The sequence below is a fragment of the Herpailurus yagouaroundi genome, unplaced genomic scaffold (assembly GCF_014898765.1).
Source record: "Herpailurus yagouaroundi ecotype Mexico unplaced genomic scaffold, PumYag 182, whole genome shotgun sequence".
Classification (NCBI taxonomy): domain Eukaryota; kingdom Metazoa; phylum Chordata; class Mammalia; order Carnivora; family Felidae; genus Herpailurus; species Herpailurus yagouaroundi.
In genome coordinates, this window is record NW_024412413.1 from 3,064,644 (window position 1) to 3,087,756 (window position 23,113).

The 23,113-nt window shown below is 47.1% G+C and overlaps 1 protein-coding gene across 6 annotated transcripts in view; it reads right to left on the reverse strand.

Annotated features, from left to right (window-relative positions):
* The window catches only part of TBC1D22A (TBC1 domain family member 22A), a 282,503-nt gene that overhangs the window by 174,326 nt on the left and 85,064 nt on the right, over window positions 1-23,113 (reverse strand). The gene's annotated exons all lie outside the window — the stretch shown is intronic.

A 23,113-nucleotide genomic window follows, 5' to 3' on the forward strand; every position in this document is an offset into this window, starting at 1 on the left:
CTGACCTGAGTTCGGGAAGGAGACACAAGCCCTCTCTGCCATTCACCGTCTTAGACACAAGAACCGGGGGTCACCACTGCCTTCAGGAGCCTGGCCACATCGGAGGCCACGTCACAGGCCTCAAGCCCACCTGACACTGACCTGCAGTGACTCTAAATCCACATTTCCGGAAGGCTCTCGGACACCCCAGGGGACCCCGTGGAGACTCCTCACTAGGCCCTCCAGGAACCCACAGCACATCAGGAAACGTACCCATCATTCGTCATCGGAGTCCAATAGACCCTTTTCATTTTTCTGTATTGTTGAGTCCTTTTACAAAGAATTCACAGAATTAAAAAAAGACGGAGGGGAAAAACCTTTGTATGAATCTTAATGTGATGCTAAACACAGGACGCCCAAGTCTCCCCACACTTTCCTGGCTGCGAAACAGGCAATGTCCCCCGCAAGCAGCAACTGTTCACCCCGGTCAGGCCTGGGGCGGTCACGCCGGTATCAGAAACACCGGTGACGACGTCCAGACTCCTCCCCCGCGGCGCCTCGCTCATCAGAACTCCTGCTTCTTCCTGCTCTTACCCTGTGGAAAGGCCACCACGGCTCCAGGTCCCACCACTTCTCCCACAGGTCCCGACGTGTCCCGGCTTCTGGTTCAACACTTGCTTTGTTCTGGTTTGAACACTTGCTTTGTTCAAACGCAATCAGAACCCGAGATTTCAAATGCATCTCCGAAAGGTCTTACCGGATTGTTGCCTGTAGGTCTCCTGGTATTGTTTTCAAAATTCAATACTTTTGAAATTGTTGTGGCTTTCAATTTTGTTGAAGAGAAGACAGCCACCTTCTTGGCTGCACAACTGCCAAGAATTTACACTTTTGACTTGTGGACACCGAGTGAGTAGAGTGATCAGCCAGTGATTTTCTGCATTTACACGGCTTCCTCTTCCCCCTTCCAATCACCTCAGTTTGTCAGTGACACCCAAGTTTGACCCACAGAAATCATGGAAAATAGAAGAACAGGGACATATCTTTTTAGCAGGAGGGACCGTCCTCATACTCGCCACAGAATATTATGTGATGAAGTCCTTCCTGCTGAATGACTAACTGGACAAGAAAGCACGCTTCCTTCACGTCCTGAGAATTCTACCATCAGCTCACTGACACCTGCACCTGAGAGGCCATCACTGAACGTGGCCAGGACGTCTAGACGGTGCTCCCCGCCTCTCCGCACCCAACCTCCAATTCCCGGCACAGAGGGAAGGGTCTTCCTCTGCCGCCTTCCTCTTCATCATGACAGGCGGAATACAAAAAATTCTCAATGCTCTACGTGCAGGAGCGCCTGGAGGGCTCAGTCGGTTAAGCGTCCGACTTCGGCTCAGGTCATGATCTCACACTTTGTGGGTTCCAGCCCCGCATCGGGCTCTGGGCTGACGGCTCGGAGCCTGGAGCCCGCTTCGGATTCTGTGTCTCCCTCTCTCTCTGCCCCTCCCCTGCTCACACTCTGTCTCTCTCTGTCTCTCAAAACTAAAGATTAGAAAAATGTTTTTAATAAATAAATAAGCGTTCTATGTTCAATGAAAGCGTTAAAAAAAAAAAAGACTACAAAAATGCCTCCAGACTTCTCTTATATCTTCTTGAAACATACTGTAATCGTCTGGGAGACACAATAAGAAAACTGAAAGATCATATTAAAGGGATGCTTTATTTCACTACTACATGATTCTTCCAGATGACTCCATCTTATTCTTCCATTCTCTTACTGTTTTAGTCTTAGTTGTACCACAGCTAAGAATAATCGATGAACAGTGATAAAACAACTCCTAGGATGATAAACAGCAAAATGTTTTAAGATGCAGAAAATAATTAAGATCCTTAAGATCTAACACCATGACTTCGATTTATAAAAAGATCCAACGGACCTAGTTAGTACGTTTGTGATAAGACGAATTTTGCTTTTTTCAAAAATAAGTACATTTTCTTCTTGATCTCTGAATAGAAGTCATCAAATATCAAACCTTACGAATAGCTTGAAATGTTCAGTTACACCCAAAAACAGGTATACAGAAGAAGGTTAAATACCCATCCTCAAAACTAAAGAACACGTCTGCAGCCTCAGCCCTGATCACAGGTCCACCAGAGAACCCCACTCGGCCCCCTCAAAACCACCCCACGTTCTGTTCGTAAGGTGTTAATAGTAATCTTGGGGAGGATCACACGCTCACAGAATGTGACGAAACTGTAGACGGTCCCTAAGTCTCGCCGAACTAGAGCACAGCGGCCTGTGAGGCGCAGAGAGGGTAACGCGTTGTCTTGGCAGGTCGGCAGGAGCTCAGCGCTGACTTTCTGCTCCGACGGCTTTGCGCGTCCACGGACAGAGAGCTCCGCGGGCAAGACCCCCTCCTCACGTTTTGTTCTTTGCTCAGGGAGCCATCGCCGGGGCTGGGTGGCTACCTGACAGCCCCTGTCCGGAATCCGACAGGAAGACCCATAATTAGCTCAGGCCTGTCTCACGCTCCGCTCGTCCGCCTGTCTGCGGGCCTTGTTGGCAGCAGGGGTCAGCAAACGAGGCCTGAAGGCCGCCACGGGCCCGCTGGGTAGGCGCTCGCGCTGCCTGCCCGGGCTAAGTTCTTTCCGGAGGGTTCCAAAAAGCCCCCCGCCAGGGAGGCCTGCAGGACACCCGGAGCGGAGGGCACACAGCCCCCCCCCCCACACACACACACACCTGAGCCTGCCACAGTGACCAGCGCCCAGGGACTAACTGGTCCCCACCCGACCCCTGCTCACTGCCCAGGGGGATGCCGTGGCTGCAATCGTGTCTGACCCGTTTCTTTGGAGAAATCGGTCCTGGGAAGAAGGCCACCTGCTCGACCAGGCACCGGACGCTCGGGGCTCAAAGACGGGAATGGGTGGTTGGCAGGCCTCGGGCAGAAAATAAAAGTGTTGGGGGGGGGGGGGGAATGCAAGTAGGTAAGGACAGCGTGGCCACCAAACTGCCCGTCTCCCAACATTCCCTCTCAAAACAACGCAGAGCAAGAAGGGGGCCGTGAAAGGACACTAAAACCATGGCCTCACTCATGGAAACCGAGAACGCCCACCCTCAAGAGAGCGGCTGGAGGGCAGACACGTGGGGGAGCCCGGGCGCCAGCCACTCCTTCCCCGAGCAAGCGCGCCACTCACACCGGACCCCGAGCGTGCGGGCAGGGGACAGCCCCGGCCGGCGTCACTCGGGAACATCACTGCAGAGAGAAGGCCACACCACGGTCCTCTCCAGCCGGTCTGCTGCTATGCTGTGACGGGCAGCAAACCGGCAGAAAGCACCAGTCCAGGGTGGCGGCCCGGTCACGCGGGGCACTTGATGGGTGGCCTCGGGCAGCCTGCCAGGCTCACAGCAAAACGGGTCCCACAAGGACGCCTGTCGTAGTGATAAGTGACCAGCACACTGTCGCCTGCCACGGTGAACTCATCACCAGCACGCTTACGGCCCTTCCTCGAGACTCGCTCGGGCTGGCAGAGCTCAGGCACCTTCTGTACACTCACGAATGCCCACACGTATGAGTCTGGAAAGAAGTCATATCAGAATAAGGTATTCCTTCACAATTAATCAATTTGCAAGCAGGGTTTTGTTGTTTTGTGTTTTTTTTTCCCTGAGTTGTAAGACGGAATTGGAAACACATAGAGAACAACAGGTCACAGGAGATATCATAAGGATCTCATAACCCAAGGCCATCGATTACAACAAATCCCAAAGAAACTTCTACAGGCAAAATAAAGAGAACAGATAACATGCGATAGCCAGGAACGAGTAAAACCACCCCTCAAACTCGAGCGCCATCACAGTGCTGGTGACTGCACCTGCCAACTGCTTATAAACCTGCCTGGCTGGTCAGCCGCTCCAGCACCCTCAGGCTGCCCTGCGGAGCCCAGGCCTTGCCCACAGACCGTCCCACCGCAGAGCCGGACCCCCGCATCCCTTCTACGGCCTGCCCCTCAGCCGGCACCCTCCAGGGCGGCCTCCCCACTGCGGTCCACCATCCGGGGCCACACAGGACAAAACCCAGCACGCGGAGGACGCCGTATCACCCCACCAGCAGCTCTGTGTGCAGGTACGTACACGTGAAAGGATTTGGTAAGCCACCATCAAGAAAATAGAACTTGCCCTGAAAATGGTCTCGGTAATTTCCGAATAACCTCTGATAAACTGGAAAGAGTCGGGGCACCGACAGCAAGAGGACAGCAACTGATGTGTGTTACACAGGAACTATCGCGCAAGTCCCCGATTCTAACAGAGCACAACATAAAAATCCAAGGACACGACTGTCTGTGGGAAAAAGGACAAGGTCCTTCAAATGTACGTGGCTAAGCCTTCAGTGAGTCCACGCCGCCACGCGAGGCTTCGACGCACACGGGGATCCCCAGCCCAGGCCCAGGAAATGGGGTCCCTGAAACTCCTGAGGCGCGGTGCCCGGGGCCAGCTGTCCCTCTGGGGGACGACCCCCACCTGGCACGGCCAGCGACACCACCACCCCGGGCATACGGCTCACCCCCTACCCGGGGCTGCCTGTGAAGTGGATGAATTCACCCTTACGAGTTGCCCAAGGCACTGGGCCGGATTACCGCAGGTCCTGGCTATTGGATCACGCACCCGTGCATTACGAGGGCACGTAGCCCTTCGTTTCCTCTTGGCCAGAGCCAGGACCACTTCAGCAATGACTGCAGTTTAAAACAGGAAATGAAGAGAAATTCATTTTTTAAAATGTGAAAATGCATTTCCGTGGGAAGGACACAGAACCTGTTCCCTGAAGGGTTTTAAAAGGCTGTACAAAGGCCCCAACTAACAAGGATACAGTCCCACCACCTCGGCCTTGAGGGCCATGCCCTGGAGTGAGGAAGGATCTGGCAGTGTGTCACCAGGACAGCTGTGAGTCGGGGAAGGAGCCCTTTGAGCAAACAGCCGGCTGCAGGCACAACACTCATATCACCAAGCACCCCCCTGGCCGGCTCCGAACAGACCTGGGCTGCCCCGTAACCTGGGAAGCTGTCCCAGGCCGGGGGCCACCAGCATGAGCTGCTGGGTGGGGCAGGGGCTCCCCACACCTGTCTCTAAACTCAAGGCAGCCATGACTACCTTAGAAGGCCGTCCTGAGAACTTAGAGAGACACACGGTGACGTGAACTAAATGGTAAGTTGAATACGAGGAAACTGGTGGAGGAGGGAGGGCGCAGGAGGAAGGCCCCTTCTTAACCGGGTGACCCCACACCAGTCAAGCTACGGGGTCTGTGCTCCATCACTTCAGTGAAAGGAGAAACAAGATGGATCGATTGTCAGATTTGGAGCGTCAGAGGCCCCTAGCGCAAGGGACTTGAGCGACTTCGAAGGTGGTTTTGATTTGAAAACCCCGCCCACCACTGCACACGGAAACACGCAGCCCAGGCCAGTGCTCCGTCAACACCAGGCATCACCAGCGCATACACACAAGGCTGCACAAGCCACCACTTTGGGTAACGGGGGGAGGGCTAGGTTGGGTTGGCCTGGGCGGCGAGGCGAGGCGAGGCGAGGCGAGGACAATGCCAGGAACGAGCCGATGTGAAGCAAGGTCCCAGAAACAGGCCCAAACGCCGAAGAAAGGGCTGGTTTTCTTCCAGGGGAACTCAGACCAGTGTGGGTTCCACTTCACCGTTCACAAGGAACACCGGTGTCTGTCCCTGCTGCGTGCAAATAAATCAGAGACCTGGCTGATTCTAGAACACAGGTTCCAGACACACCGAGTTCCGGCAAAACTGTGCCGGCGGACTCCACCAGTCGTCCGCGTGGGCACACGTGTGCTTCAGGGGCCCGGGGGCAAACCCTCTGGGGCGCAAAGTCACCTGGAGCTGTTGGTCAAGCGTGGGCTTCTGCAACACAAACGCACACGCGCACAAGGAACACAGGCACCGGGTGCCCACCCTCCCCAACTGCTGTTTCACTGCACACACCTGCGTGCGCGCGCACACACACACACACACACACACACACACACGCCCTGGTGTTTCCTGAGTTGCTAATGAGTCCAGTTGAATAAGATTCTTGCAGGTTGGAACCTCAAATGTCAATACTGGAGTGTATTAACTGCTCCTGGCTCCGCAATTAATTCGCCAAGTCACTTAACATCTTTGAGCTCTGGCCCGTGTCGAACAGGCTCACGTGTAAATACTAAAGAACCTATAATGAATGCAGTGCATGTGTAAGCACACAGACACAGACACAGGGCCTGTCTCAAGCTATCGTATCAAGGAACTATTAGTAATTCATGTTCAGAACATCCCAGAGCCAGAGTGAGACGGGCCTGGGCATTCAAGCAGCTTCCTGGTAAACGGCCCCAAAAACGTTCTCAAGACTTGGAAATACCCGCAACCACGATGCAGAACTGCCTCTTCTAAGAGTGTGTGACAAGAAAATAATCTAAAATGCAATCAAGAATTTATTTACATTTATTTATTTATGCGCCTGGGTGGCTCAGTCTGTTAAGCATCTGACTTGATTTCAGCCCAGGTCATGATCTCACCGTTCGTGAGTTTGAGCCACGATCTCACGGTTTATGAGCTGGAGCTGCGCCTCGGGCTCTGTACAGAGCAGAGACTGGTTGGAATTCTCTGTCTGCCTCTCTCTCTCTTTCTCTCTCAAAAATAAACGTTTAAAAATAAACAAATTTTTTAAAGAATTTAAGTTTCTACATTGTTCGCAATGACAGTGAAAAAGCAGAAACCACACAGATGCCCGGCGACACAAAACTGCCAACCAAGCTATGCTATCCCCTCTCACGGGAACAAGGGCCCCGCTATGGTCTGAAGGTCTCTGCCCCCCTAAAATTCGCACGTTGAATCCCGGCCCCCAGAGATGAAGGTGTTAGGGGCTGAGGCCTCTGGGGGGCGCTTAGGTCACAAGGAAGGGGCCCCCACGAATGGGATCAGTGTTCTACAAGGCCCCACAGAGTGCCCTTGTCCTTCCACCACGGGAGGACACGGCGAGGAGAGAGGACGTCGGCTGGCAAGCAGGGAGAGAAGCCTGCACCGGAAGGGAGACGCGCTGGCACTCTGATCGCACACGTCCAGCCTCCACAACTATGAGAAATACATTTCTGTTGCCGGAAGTTCCCCACTGCTATTTTGTCATCACAACCCAGACAGACGACGACAGGGCCTCTCTGCTCTCTCTTTCAAGAGCCTTCTGGGAATCAACTCACATACCACACAACACAGCCGCTTCGCGTGGTTTGTAGTCAGTTCGCTAAACTGTGTGACCGTCACATCTACTTTTAGAACATTTTCCACCAGGTACCCATTAAAAGTCAATCCCTGTCCCCCCCCCATCCTGTCCCCAAGACACAAGCAACCACGTGTCTACGTTCTGTCTATAAATTTGCTACTCCGAACATCTCCCGTCAGTGGACTCCTGCTCTGTGTGGACCCTGTCAGGCGGGCTCACGGAGCAGGCTGTGCTCAGGCTCACCCGTGTTCCAGCTCGAGTCGCTGCCTCCTGCTTTTCTCCTGCTCAGTGAGGGCGCACAGCCCGGGCGGATCACCCTCCGCTGACGTGCTCATCAGCTGGCGAACGCCGGGGTTGGTTTCTCGTTCCCGTCGGCTGTAACGAACGATGCTCTCGTGAGACCGTCTGGGCCGGTCACAGGGCGACTTTCCGCTCCACTCCTCTATGACCTGTCACCCTGTGTGCCAGAGAGTCTACCCCAGTCTCACGCTCCCCTCCACGACACAAGAGACTTCTGATTCCTCCACATCCTGACCAACATCTGCCACTGTTTCTCTTTGTGATTCTAGCCACGTATGAAATGGCATGTGTATCTCTCTCTCTCTCTCTCACTCTGGTGTGACTTCCAGTCCCCAAAGACGAACGATGCCAAGCATCTCTTCATGTGCTGTTGGCCATTTACGTATCTTCTTTGGAGAAACATCTATTCAAATATGCTGCTCATGTTTTAACTGGATTGTTCTCTTACGGAGTTATGAGTTCCTTGTTATGTTATTACAGATTTAAGTCTCCTATCAAATAGACGATTTGCTAATAGTTTCTACCATTCTGAAGAGGTCTTTTCACTTTCTTTGAGAGTATTGTTTACAAGCACGAAAGTGTCAATTCTGGTGTGGTCCAAATGCTGGCACTTCTGTTCAATCACTTGGCTCTTGGTGTCATGTCGAAGAAGCTATGACTCAACAAGGTTATGAAGATCTACTCCTACACATTCTCATAACAGTTTTGAGGCACTGGCTCTTTCACGTAGGTCTATGATTCATTTTGTCTTTGTATATGGTGAGAGGCAGGAACGGAACTTTTTTTTTTTCCTTTTTTTGAAAGTAGATATCTGGCCGTCCCCACAACACTTGTTGAAAAACACCATCTCCCCCATTTAATTGCCTTGGCATCCTTGTCAAAAATCAACTGACCACGAATCCGAAAGTTTATTTCCAGACTTTCAATTCTTTTCCATTAATCTACTTCTTCATTCATATGCCAGGATGACACTTTCTTGATTATGGTAGCTTTGTAGTAAGTTTTGATATCAGTAACTTTTTTTTCAATGTTTATTTATTTTTGAGAGAGACAGAGCATGAGCAGGGGAGGGGCAGAGAGAGAGGAAGACACTGAATCTGAAGCAGGCTCCAGGCTCCGGGCTGTCGGCACAGAGCCTGACGCGGGGCTTGAACTCACAGTGAGTTGATGACCTAGCCGAAGTTGGATGCTAACCTGACTGAGCCACCCAGGTGCCCCTTGATATCAGTAACTTTGCTTCAGTACTGTTTTGGCTATTCTGGGTCCCTTAAATTTCCATATAAGTTTAAAGATAACTTTGTCATTTTCTGCTAAAAAGCCACTATGGTCTTGACACGGATTACATTGAACCTTTGCATCAGTTTGGGGACGACAGCCGCCTTAACACTGTTACGGTTCCCACCTAGGAATGTGGGATGTCTGTCCATTTACTTGAACCTTTTATAACTTATAACCGTGTTTTACAGTTTTCAAAGTACAAATCTTGTACTTTTTTTTTCTAAATTAATACCTGTTTTATGCAACTCGATGCTAACGTAAATGAAATTGTTGTCATATTTTTATTTTGGATTTTACACTGCAAGTGTGTGGACATGTAACTGATTTTTATATTTTGATCTTGTATCCTACAACCTTGCGGAACTCATGTATGAGCTTCCATGGTTTCTTAGTGGGCTCGTTTGGATTTCCCACATACGAGATCTGTCATCTGCGAAGAAAGGTAGTTATACTTCAAGTCCATTCTGGGTGCCTTTCGCTTCATATCCTTGCTGAACTGTGCGGGCCACACCCAGTACAACATGGAAGGGTAGTGGACAGTGAGACCCCTTGTCCTACTCCCGATCTCAGTCTTTCCCATTAACTGCGCTGTTAAGTGTGGGGTCTTTGTGCATGCTATTTATTAGGAAGTTCTTCTTTTCCTAATTTGTTGAGACTTTTTATCATGAAAGGGTGTTGAATTTTGTCAAATGCCGCTTCTGTCTCAACTGAGATGATTATGTGGGTTTTGTCCCTTACTCTGTTAATCCAGCGTATTACATTCATTGATTTTTACATGGGAGACCAACGAAGCACTCCTAGGACAAATCCCGTTGGTTGTGATGCACAATTCTTTTATGATGTTAGTACATTCAGTGTGTCAGTATTTTGTTGAGGATAGTTACATTCACTTTTTTTTTTAATGACTTTATTTATTTTTGAGACAGAGAGAGACAGAGCATGAGCAGGGCAGGGGCAGAGAGAGAGGGAGACACAGAACCCGAAGCGGGCTCCAGGCTCCGAGCTGTCAGCACAGAGCCCGATGCGGGGCTCGAACCCACGGACTGTGAGATCATGACCTGAGCCGAAGTCGGACGCTTAACCAACTGAGCCACCCAGGCACCCCTAGGATAGTTACATCCATCTTTATAAGGGATATTGGTCTTTGGTTTTCTTTCCTTGTGACGTCTTTGTCTCATTTTGGTATCAGAATAATAGGAGCCTTGTGAAATGACGTGAAAACTGTTCCCTCTCTTCTATTTTTGAAGAGTCTGTGAAGGGACGGTGTTAATTCTTTGTTAAATATTTGACAGAATTCACCACTAAAGTCATCTGGTCCTAGACTTTTCTTTGTGTGTGGTTTTTAAATTAGTAATTCAACCTCATATATACTGCTCTTATACACCAATACTAACATTGATAGACATAGTCACAGTCATAGTCACACACACACACACACACATTGAGACAGAGAGAAAGCCAGATTTATTTTAAGGAACAGGCTCACATAATTATAGGGACTGGCAAGTCTGAAATTTTCAGGACAGGCCAGTGGGCTGGAAACTCAGACACATTCTATGTCTTAAGGAGAATTTCTTCTTCTTCTTCATGAAATCTCAGTCTTCCCTGTCTTTGCTCTTAGCCCTCCAACTTATTAGGTGAAGCCTACCCACGTCAAGCAAGATAATTTGCTTTATTCAAATACTGCTAGTTGGGGGCACCTGGGTGGCTCAGTCAGTTGAGAGTCCGATTCCTGATTTCAGCTCAGGTCATGATCCCAGGGTCATGGGATCAAGCCCTGAGTCAGGCTCCATGCTGAGCATAGAACCAGCTTAAGATTCTCTCCCTCCCTCCTTTGGCCCCTCTCTGCAACTTGTGTGTGTGCACTCACCCGCACGCACTCTCTCTCTCTCTCTCTCTCTCTCACCCTTTCCCTCTCTCCCTCACTATATAATTAAAAAAAAAAAAAGACTACTAACTTGAATGTTAATCACATCTAAAATATACCTTCACAGTAGTGTCTACACTGGTGTTTACCCAAACAAGTGGGCACCACAGCCTAGTCAAGTTGGTACAAAGTTAACCATCACAGCCAATTTTGGTACTTTGTGTGTTTCTAGGCATATCTCCGTTACACCTGGAGAACTGTTCGGAGTACCCCCTAGATGCTCGCTGTGTTTAAGACCACTCATGACCTGGGGAGGAGCCAAGATGGCGGAACAGCATGGAAGTTTTTTGTGTGTCTCGCGTCCATGAAATACAGCCAGACCAAGAGTAAACCATCCTACACACCTAGAAAACTGATTGGAGGATTAACACAACAATCTGCACAAATTGAACCACAGAACTCAGCAGGCACATAACGCAGAGAGGTGAACTTGGGGAGTGAGAAGGCACAGGAAGGGAGGTGCTTTTGTGAACAGAGAGAGGACAGAGACTGGGGACGGGGAGGGGGGAGAGAATACGGGAAAAGCACCCCTCCCCAAAAGCAGCTGCAGAGAAAGTGGAAAATTGCAAACAGTTGCAGGGACTACACTAAAACAGGAGAAAGGAAGGAGAAAGGAGAGGGTTTAAACTCCATTAAGACTATAAACAAAGGGAGCGCAAAGGCTGCCACTCCACAGCTCGATACCTGGCGGTGCTCTGGTGGGAAGGGCGAATCCCCAGGAAAAGAGTGGGGTCCGGGAGGTTCTCAAGCCACACGGGGAGAAGCGGTCCCACTGCTGGAAGGACATTTGGTGGAGACTGTTGAAGCCACCTGGTCCTGGCAGACCCCGGAAGGCGGCCACATTCGCTGGTGCCGGAACAAGGTCGTTGAGGGTGAAGCCTGGTGCCAGATGTGTGTTGTGATTTCCCATAATCCCTGAAACGCTGCTGCTACACTGTCTCGTGAACTTTTTCTGGGACGGGCTGGCACCTGGCCGCAGTCTCGGGGCAACGGCAGAAGCAGGGCCCAGCGGGCGTTCTTGGGTGCAGCCGACATTCGGCCATTGCTCACTCGGCCATTGCTGGGTGAGACCCTCCCGCTGAGGGGCAGAGCGGTTCAAGGCCGCAGTCCTTCGGAAGGAAGGGGCCGGGAAAAACAGCCGCGTCTGAGACAAAACTTGGGAGAGAGGTGCTGCCTGGGGCCAGGTTACAGAAAGTGAAGAAGTGGGAGGTGGACGAAAGTTGAAGACAGAGGACCAGTACTGATCTGGGAGAACAGACCGGGTGGCTGGGTGGCGTCATTTTCACCGCTCCCGCGCATGCGCATAAGCACTTAGGAGCGCCACAACAATCCACCCCAGTAGGCTAGGAGCTCCATATAGTGGAGAGCAGAGCCATTACACTGAGCCCAGCCCAACTGGGCCAACTTCGCTGTTCAAGAATACAAGTCTCACCGCCTGCTTACTTTATGGACTCTAAAGCGCTACATAGACTGACTTCCAGGGGAAAACGAAGTAATTTCAGTCTTACTTCAATCTGTTAGCAGGTCCATCTATTCAATTTTCTTTTTTCTCTTTTATACTTCTTTTCTTTTTCTTGAATACATTAAGAAAAAACATTATTATCTTCAATATTTTTATTAAAAATATTTTTCTTTAATTTTTATTACTATATTTTTATTTTTGTGTAAATTTTTTCAAACTCTGTTTTACTTCCATCATTTTATTTTAGTCTACTTCAGTGTATTCACCTTTTCAAATTTTCAAACGATTTCTTTTTTTCTTTTTCTCTTTTTCGTTTTTCTTTTTCTTGAATGCAGAAAGGGAAAAACTTCATTTTTACTTTCAATTTCTATTAAAAATGTTGTTCTTTGATTTTTTTACTATATTTTTTGCTTTTAGGTAAATTTTCTCAAATTCTATTTTACTTGCATCATTTTATTTTAGTCTACTACAGTGTATTCACTTTTCCAAATTTTCAAACGATTTCCTTTTTTCGTTTTCTTTATCTTTTTTATCTTTTTCGTTTCTTTTTTCTTGAATAAAGAAAAATTCATTTTTTTCATTTTTATTAAAAATATTTTCTTTGGGGCGCCTGGGTGGCGCAGTCGGTTAAGCGTCCGACTTCAGCCAGGTCATGATCTCGCAGTCCGGGAGTTCAAGCCCCGCGTCGGGCTCTGGGCTGATGGCTCGGAGCCTGGAGCCTGTTTCTGATTCTGTGTCTCCCTCTCTCTCTGCCCCTCCCCCGTTCATGCTCTGTCTCTCTCTGTCCCAAAAATAAATAAACGTTGAAAAAAATATATTTTCTTTAATTTTTTCTACTATATTCTTTACTTTTGTGTATATTTTTTCATATTCTATTTTACCCCATCATCTCATTTTAGTCTACTTCAGTGTATTCATTTTTTCAAATTCTCAAACAATTTCCTTCCCCCCACCTTTTTTTCTCTAATCTGTCAAACCACTTTCAACACCCAGACCAAAACACACCTAGGATCTACCATCATTTATTCTATTTTTGAATGTGTGTATGTGTGTGTTTTTAACTTTTTAATCTTAATATTTTTTTTAATTTATATTTTTAATTTTAATTTTTCTCCCTCATTAATTCCTTTTCTCCCTTCAAAATGACAAAACGAAGGAATTCACCCCAAACGAAAGAGCACAATGAAACGACAGCCAGGGTTTTAACCAACACAGATGCAAGCAAGATGTCTGAACCAGAATTTAGAATCATGATAATAAGAATGCTAGCTGGAGTCGAAAATAGATTAGAATCCCTTTCTACAGAGATAAAAGAAGTAAAAAAAAATAGAATGAAATTAAAAATGCTCTAACTGAGCTGCAATCATGGATGGATGCAGCGCCAGCAAGGATGGATGAGGCAGAACAGAGAATCAGTGATACAGAGGACAAACTTAGAATAATGAAGCGGAAAAAAAAGAGGGAGATTAAGGCAAAAGAGCACAACTTAAGAATTAGAGAAATCGGTGACTCATTAAAAAGGAACAACATCAGAATCATAGGGGTCCCAGAAGAGGAAGAGAGAGAAATAGAGGTAGAAGGGTTATGGGAGCAAATCATAGCAGAAAACTTTCTGAAACCTGGGGAAAGACACAGATATCAAAATCCAGGAAGCACAGAGGATCCCCATTAGATTCAACAAAAACCAACCATCAACAAGGCATATCATAGTCAAATTCACAAAATACTCAGGCAAGGAGACAATCATGAAAGCAGCAAGGGAAAAACAGTCCCTGACCAACAAGGGAAGACAGATCAGGCTTCTGGCAGACCTATCCACAGAAACTTGTCAGGCCAGAAAGGAGTGGCAGGATATATTCAGTGTGCTGAATCAGAAAAATATGCAGCCAAGAATTCTTTATCCAGCAAGGCTGTCATTCAAAATAGAAGGACAGAGAAAAAGTTTCCCAGACAAACAAAAATTAAAGGAGTTTGTGACCACTAAACCAGCCCTGCAAGAAATTTTAAGGGGGGCTCTCTGAAGGGAGAAAAGATGAAAAAAAAATTTATATCTATCTATCTATCTACCTATAGATATCTATAGATATATGTATATAAAATACATATATACATACATATATACATATATATCTACAGATATCTATAGATAGATATATATATACATACCAAAAGCAGCAAAGATTAGAAAGGACCAGAGAACACCACCAGAAACTCCAACTCTACAAGCATCATAATGGCAATAAATTCCTATCTTTCAGTACTCACTCTAAATGTCAATGGACGCAATGCTCCAATCAAAAGACACAGGGTAACAAAATGGATAAGAAAACAAGATCCATCTATATGCTATTTACAGGAGACCCACTTTAGACCTAAAGACACCTTCACATTGAAAATAAGGGGATAGAGAACCATCTATCATGCTAATGGTCAACAAAAGAAAGCTGGAGTAGCCATACTTATATCAGACAATCTAGACTTTAATATAAAGACTGTATCAAGAGATGCAGAAGGGCATTGTATCATAATCAAGGGGTCTATAGGCCAAGAAGACCTAACAATTACAAACATTTTTGAGCCAAATGTGGAGGTACCCAAATATATAAGCCAATTAATCGCAAACATAAAGAAACTCATCGATAGTTATACCATAATAGTAGGAGACTTCAACACCCCACTCACAGCAATGGACAGATCATCTAATCAAAAAATCAACAAGGAAACAATGGCTTTGAATGACACACTGGACCAGATGGACTTAACAGATATATTCAGAACATTTCATCCTAAAGCAGCAGAATATACACTTTTCTCCAATGCACATGGAACGTTCTCCAGAATAGACCATATACTGGGACACAAATGAGCCCTAAGTAAGCACAAAAAGATGGAGCTCATACCGTGCATATTTTCAGACCACAACGCTATGAAACTTGAAATCAACCACAAGAAAAAATTTGGAAACGAACAAATATTTGGAGAGTAAAGAACATCCTACTAAAGAATGAATGGGCTAACCAAGAAGTTAAAGAGGAAATTAAAAAGTAGATGGAAGTCAATGAAAATGATAACACCACAACCCAAAACCTCTGCGACGCACCAAAGGCTGTCATAGGAGGAAAGTATATAGCAATCCAGGCCTTCCTAAACAAGGAAGAAAGGTCTCAGATACACAACCTAACCTCACACCTTAAGGAGCTGGAAAAAGAATAGCAAATAAAACCCAAAACCAGCGGAAGACAGGAAATAATAAAAGATTAGACAAGAAATTAATGCTATCGAAACCAAAAAAACAGAACAGACCCACGAAACCAGAAGCTGGTTCTTTGAAAGAATTAACAAAATTGATAAACCACTAGCCAGTTTGATCAAAAAGAAAAAGGAAAGGACCCAAATAAATAAAATCAAGAATGAGAGAAGAGAGATCACAACCAACACAGCAGAAATAAAAACAATGGTAAGAGAATATTATGAGCAATTATATGCCAATAAAATGGGTAATCTGGAAGAAATGGACAAATTCCTAGAAACATATACACTACCAAAACTGAAACAGGAAGAAATAGAAAATCTGAAGAGACCCAAAACCAGTAAGGAATCAAATTAGTAATAAAAAATCTACCAAAAAACAAGAATCCAGGGCCAGATGGCTTTCCAGGAGAATTCTACCAAACATTTAAGAAAGAGTTAACACCTATTCTCTTGAAGCTGTTCCAAAAAATAGAAATGGAAGGAAAACTTCCAAACTCTTTCTATGAAGCCAGCATTACCTTGATTCCAAAACCAGACAGAGACCCCACTAAAAAGGAGAATTATAGACCGATTTCCCTGATGAACATGGATGCAAAAATCCTCAACAAGATATTAGGCAACCAGCTCCAACAATACATTAAAAAAATTATTCACCACGACCAAGCGGGATTTATAACTGGGATGCAGGGCTGGTTCAATATCCACAAAACAATGTGATTCATCACATCAATAAAAGAAAGGACAAGAACCATATGATCCTCTCAATAGATGCAGAGAAAGCATTTGACAAATTACAGCACCCTTTCTTGATAAAAACCCTCAAGAAAGTAGGGATAGAAGGAGCATACCTCGAGATCATAAAAGCCATATATGAACGACACAATGCTAATATTCTCCTCGATGGGGAAAAACTGAGAGCTTTCCCCCTCAGGTCAGGAACAAGACAGGGATGTCCACTCTCACCACTGTTATTCAACATAGTATTGGAAGTCTTCGCCTCTGCAATCAGACAACACAAAGAAATAAAAGGCATCCAAATCGGCCAGGAGGAGGTGAAACTTTCACTCTTTGCAGATGACATGATACTCTACATGGAAAACCCAAAAGATTCCACCAAAAATCTGCTAAAATTGATTCATGAATTCAGCAAAGTTACAGATTATAAAAGCAACGCACAGAAATCGGTTGCATTCCTATACACCAACAATGAAGCAAAGAAAGAGAAACCAAGGAATCGATCCCATTTACAGTTGTACAAAAAACCATAAAATACCTAGGAATAAATCTAACCAAAGAGGTGAAAAATCGACATGCTGAAAACTATAGAAAGCTTACGAAAGAAATTGAAAAGACACAAAAAAATTGAAAAAGATTCCATGCTCCTGGATAGGAAGAACAAATATTGTTAAAATGTCAATACTACCCAAAGAAATCTACATGTTCAATATGATCCCTATCAAAATAACATCAGCATTCTTCACAGAGCTAGAACAAACAATCCTAAAATTTGTATGGAACCAGAAAAGACCCTGAATAGCCAAAGCGATCTTGAAAAAGAAAACCAAAGCAGGAGGCATCACAATCCCAGACTTCAAGCTACACTACAAAGCTGTAATCATCAAGACAGTATGGTACTGGCACAAGAACAGACATTCAGATCAATGGAACAGAATAGAGAACCCAGAAATGGACCCACAAATGTATGGCCAACTAATCTTTGACAAAGCAGGAAAGAATATCCAATGGAATAGAGACAGTCTCTTCAGCAAGTGGTGCTGGGAAAACTGGACAGCGACATGTAGAAAAAGGAACCTGGACCACTTTCTTACACCAGACACAAAAATAAACTCAAAATGGATGAAAGACCTCAATGTAAGACAGGAAGCCATCAAAATCCTTGAGGAGAATGCAGGCAAGAACCTCTTTGATCTTGCCCGCAGCAACTTCTTACCCAACACGTCTCCGGAGGCAAGGGAAACAAAAACAAAAATGAACTACTGGGACCTCATCAAGATAAAAGTTTCTGTACAGCGAAGGAAACAATCAGCAAAACTAAAAGGCAACCGATGGAACGGGAAAAGATACTTGCAAATGACATATCAGATAAAGGGCTGGTATCCAAAATCTATGAAGAACTTCTCAAACTCAACACCCAAAAAACACATAATCCAGTGAAGAAATGGGCAAGTGACATGAATAGACACTTCTCCAAAGAAGACATCCAGATGGCCAACCGACACATGAAAAAATGCTCCACGTCACTCCTCATCAGGGAAATACAAATCAAAACCACAATGAGATACCACCTCACACCTATCAGAATAGCTAACACTAACAACTCAGACAACAACAGATGTTGGGCAAAGATGCAGAGAAAGGGGAACCCTTTGGTACAGCTGGTGGGAATGCAAGCTGGTGCAGCCACTCTGGAAAACAGTATGGAGGTTCCTCAAAAAACTAAAAATAGAACTACCCTACGACCCAGCAATTACACTAGTAGCCATTTATCCATGGGATACAGGTGTGCTGTTTCAAAGGGACACACACACCCCAATGTTTATAGCAGCGCTATCGACAATAGCCAAAGTATGGAAAGAGCCCAAATGTCCATTGATGGGTGAATGGATAAAGAAACTGTGGTGTGTGTGTGTGTGTGTGTGTGTGTGTGTGTGTGTGTGTGTGTGTATATATATATATATATATATATATATATATATATATATATATGCCACAATGGAGTATTACTTGCTAATCAAAAAGAATGAAATCTTGCCATTTGCAACTATGTGGATGGAACTGGAGGGTATTATGCTACGTGAAATTAGAGAAAGGTGAATATCATATGACTTCACTCTTATGAGAGCTTTATGAGACAAAACAGAGGATCATAAAGGAAGGGAAACAAAAATAATATAAAAACAGGGAGGGGGACAAAGCATAAGAGACTCAAATATGGAGAACAAACTGAGGGTTGCTGGAGGGGGGTGTGGGAGGGGGGATGGGCTAAATGGGCAAGGGGCACTAAGGAATCAACTCCTGAAATCATTGTTGCACAAGATGCTAAGTCATTTGGATGTAAGTTTTAAAAAATAAAAAATCAAATAAAAAACTAAAAATTAAATTAATTTAAATTTTTAAAAAGACCACTCATGACCTTAGTGGTACACGTCCTTCTGTTCTTCTCGGCCAGTCTAGCCAACAGTATGCCCACTTTGTGGCTATTTCTGGATATTCCCAAAACTTTGGTTTGGGGTTGATTTTCTCCAGTGTTTTTCTAGTCTTCACTTATTTCTGCTCTAGTCTTTGTTTCCTTCCATTCGTTTCAGTGTGTTTGCGCTTCTCTTCATGCTTCCTAAAATTAAAGAGTTAAGGTCGTGCTTTGAGATGTTCTTTCTAATACAGTCACTTAGAGCCACAGGTTCTCTTGAAGCGCAACTGTCGCCACGTCCCGTACGTCTGTGTTTTCATTTTCATTCATCTCAGACGTGCTTCAAAGTTTCCTTATGATCTCTTTTCTGACACACTGCTTACTCCCACGTCAGTCTCTTCACACTGCCCGCTGTTACTGACACCCGAGTGTCCCTAAGGTCAGAGAGTGCTCTCAGTAGGACCCCCATCCTCTCCAACGTCCCGATGCTCGCTCTATGGCCCGGCACGTGGTCTGTTCCATGTGCGCCTGAGAAGGGTGTGTGTCCTACCACTGTTAGGTCCAGCGGGAGTTCGGTTTGCTAGTGTTCCTTCTAGCTGCTTGCTGACCTTCTGTCCCGTTCCCCACCCATTGCTGAAAGTCCTGTGTTCCTACTTGTGAAAAGGACACTTCAAATTTTTTTTTTTTCAACGTTTATTTATTTTTGGGACAGAGAGAGACAGAGCATGAACGGGGGAGGGGCAGAGAGAGAGGGAGACACAGAATCGGAAACAGGCTCCAGGCTCCGAGCCATCAGCCCAGAGCCCGACGCGGGGCTCGAACTCACGGACCGCGAGATCGTGACCTGGCTGAAGTCGGACGCTTAACCGACTGCGCCACCCAGGCGCCCCGAAAAGGACACTTCAAACAAAGTTGAGTGACTTTGGAAAATGCTTAGATATTAAGCAAAAAGCAATTATTAAAATGTGCACGCATAACATAATTCCTACCGTGTAAAAAAAGGACACTGACAAAAAGACCATAAAGAAATTAGCAAATGTCCCAGTGACAGCTTCTGGGACGTGGACCCACACCGTTACTGAGTTTTCTAAATTTTGACAAGAAATCCATTAATTTATCAACATGTTTCTAAATAGAAAATATGACTCCACATGAGTCACAGGCTCTGCAAGGACATGGCACCTGATCGTCACCGCAGGGGCCGCAAAACGCACACCCTCCCCTTTCTGGGACTAACAGCCTGGTTCCTGGGCCCCCTGCCCCCACGTTCCCCACACGGAACCAGAACTGCCACAGGAAACCCCATCTTCAGATGGTTTCTGGGAACAACCGAGGACACAAGGTACCCGAGCCACAACGAACACTTAAGGAAGCCAGGCAGGAGACGCACCTCGCAGAGCCGCTCCGGTTCACGGAACGTGTGGAGAAACCCAAGTGCGAGGAGACGAGACTCAAATGCAAACAAGGAAAGTCAGGGCAAGGATTTCCAAAACTAATTCAGTAGCGGCAACTTTCTCCCCCACCGTCACCACAGCCCAGTTTACACCCTGAGAGTGGAAACAGGCAAGAGAAGGGCCACACCGCTACCGCTCAGTGAGTCGCAAACCCCACGTGTCCCGAGCAGCTGTGGGGCCTCGCTTCCCGGCCGCTGTCCACGAGGCCCGGCCCCACGCACCCTGGTCCCCTCGAAGCGCGTGCTGAACGTCTTCTCCGGGAAAAACTAACAGGCTGGAAAACCACCTGTACTTCTGAGATTCTGACTTACATATGGGAATATAAAAATACACGTCCTCAATATTCTTAAGTAAATACACTGTTTACTCCAGTTCCTTCTCACATTTGCTTTAATTTCTTTTAAGAGAAAACGACATACAAAATAGAGCCGATCAAAGCTTACAAGTGCTGATACTAAGAACCAAGGGACAAACACGCCTCACCGTCCAAGACGCCGCCCGCCCGTTGTTCCCGCGGGACCCAATCCGTAAGCAACCAGCCTGAGCGTCCATCCGATGTGCCAGGACCGTTTCCAAACATAACAGCATAGATGTCGGGCGGGTGGGTGGGGGGGGGGGGGGTGCTGCTTGGGTTTTGCTCTGCTGCAAACACTTCAACTAAATGTGCTTAAACTGCACAAGGCAAGGTGAGGCAATGGTTCTTAATTTTAAACCAAATTTGACGTTTTCTGTTAAAAGGAATATGACGGTTGCGGCTTGAAAAAATACAGGCTGTACTTTAAAATTACACCATGCCTGGAGGGAAACAGCCTAAAAAAAAAAAAGTCCAACAACAATAGAAGGGTTTCATGAATTATGTTGTATTATCTCAACAGAATATTATGTGCGAGAGGTAGAAATGATCTTTACAAAGATTTCTTAATACTATAAGGGAAAGCTCATTGTAAGGTTAAATGGGGAAAAAGCACAAAACAGAATTTTACATACAATATACCCTTGACTAAGCAATTACAAGGCACAGAAAAAAGAGGAACGACGCCCAACCAGCCGGTACCCCGGAGGGCCGATGCAGGCCGGTCCCATCCCGTGCTCGCCTGCTAGGGACACACACAGGCACAGGAACCACAGAAATCAGTAACAAGCCACCATCAGGGGCGCAACCCAGAGGTCAGGTGGAAAAACACAGCTCAGGCTCATGGCCAGGGGAGCCCTACCCCCGCCCCCCAGTGCAGATCCAGCAGGACCCACATGTGGACCCACACCCAGAGGGAAAGACACTGGAGCCGGATCTGCTTCCCAACCAGCAGCCCAGGGAAGAGGCGCGGGCGGCCCCAAGACCCGGCCGAGGACAGGAGGCGGCGTGCAGGAGGGCTCACCACGGAAGTCCCTGAACAGCGGACACGGTGCCTCCACGGTGACTCCACAGAAGTGGGGCCCGGGCCGGTGCAAGACTCTCCCCAAGCCAAGCAGCGCCCCCTCCGGTGGGAGGGGTGAGTGCAGGGATGGAGCCCTCCCCGGCCCTCTTCCCCAGCCCTCCCTGCCCAGCTGCAAAGAGAGAGAGGCACAGGTTGCCCTTGTCGAGAAGAGCGGGTTTTCTAACTGCCCAACCAATGCACAGAACTCCGCAGGGACCCGGCTCAATACGGGGCGTGCTGAACTTGCACTCTGTGCCAAGCACGGTGCCCAAAAGACACAGTCCCTGCTTCAAGGAGCCAAATCGACAGGGCTCCGAGGAGAGGAGACAGAACACGGCAGGGACTCCCAGTAGTCAGCCGTAGTAGGGGACATAACGTAACGTCCACCGCATTTGATAAATAAAACGCAGTACCGGTGTCAGCAAGGACATGGGCCCACGGGAACCCTCCCACACTGGCGGGGGGGAGGGGGGCGGGGGTGTCAGATGGCGCAGCCCCTAAGACCTCAAGGTCTGTAGCCAAGAGAAACGAAAACACGTTCAGTCTAAAACTTGCACACACAGGTTCACTGCAGCGTTATTCATAATAAGCAAAAAGAATAAAGAACGCAAACGTCTGTCCGTGGAAATAGGGATAAACAAAATGTGTCCTATAGTATAAGGAGAGGTCATCTGACTATAAAAAGGCCGGAAGGGCTCACTCATGGTACACATGTGGACCTTGAACGTCCCACATTGTGCGATTCCATTTACACGAAGCGTCCAAAAGAGGCAATCTGTGTAGGCAGAAAGCAGATCAGCGTTCGTGCAGGGCTGGCGGAGGGGGCAGACGGGGAGCGACCCCCGTCAGTATAGGATGGTGCAAATATTCTTAAATTGTGGTGATAGTTGCACTGTGCGAATATTCTAAATACCACTGAACTTTTCACTCAAGGTGGGTGAGTTTTGTGGTATTGAAACCATATTTCAATAAAGCTATTTTTTAAGTAGTAACAGTGACTGGGTGGGGGTCAGGGAACAGGAGTAACAGCAGTAACTGGGTGGGGGTCAGGAGCGGGTGGAAGGAGATGACACAAGGAAAGTGGACCGCGGAAGATCCTCGAAGCCAGAAGACGGTATGTGGAGCTTCCTCGAGCTAGTGTTCTGTGAGCTTCAGATGTGAACACTTTCCACGATGAAAAGTTCTCTGAAAGAAGGTTGGGGCAGGGGCGGGGGCAAGACAGGCAAAGGGGGTCAAAGGTACAAACGTCCAGCTACGAAATAAAGTCCCAGGGACCCCAGTTAACACTATGATGCGTTATCTGAAAGGTGCTATGCCAAGAGACGGAAAAGATCTCATCGCCAGCAAAAGCGATTCTGGAACTGTCTGTGGTGACGGAGGCAAACAGACCCTCGGCGGTGATCATCCCGCGGCCCACACAGATACCAAATCGCCATGCCGCACACTGGAACCCGACACAGCGTCGCAGCTCAACTCCAGATCAATAAGACCAGCCGCCAGTTACCCAAGGACGTGACAGGCCCGTGGAGGACGCTGTCCAACGCTCCTGGTGAGGAGCTCCCGCTCGGCCACTCCCATGCGCAGGGCAGTCAACCTGTGTCCAGACCGACCGGCCACCGCTCTGCGGCCCAGTCTGGGCAGACC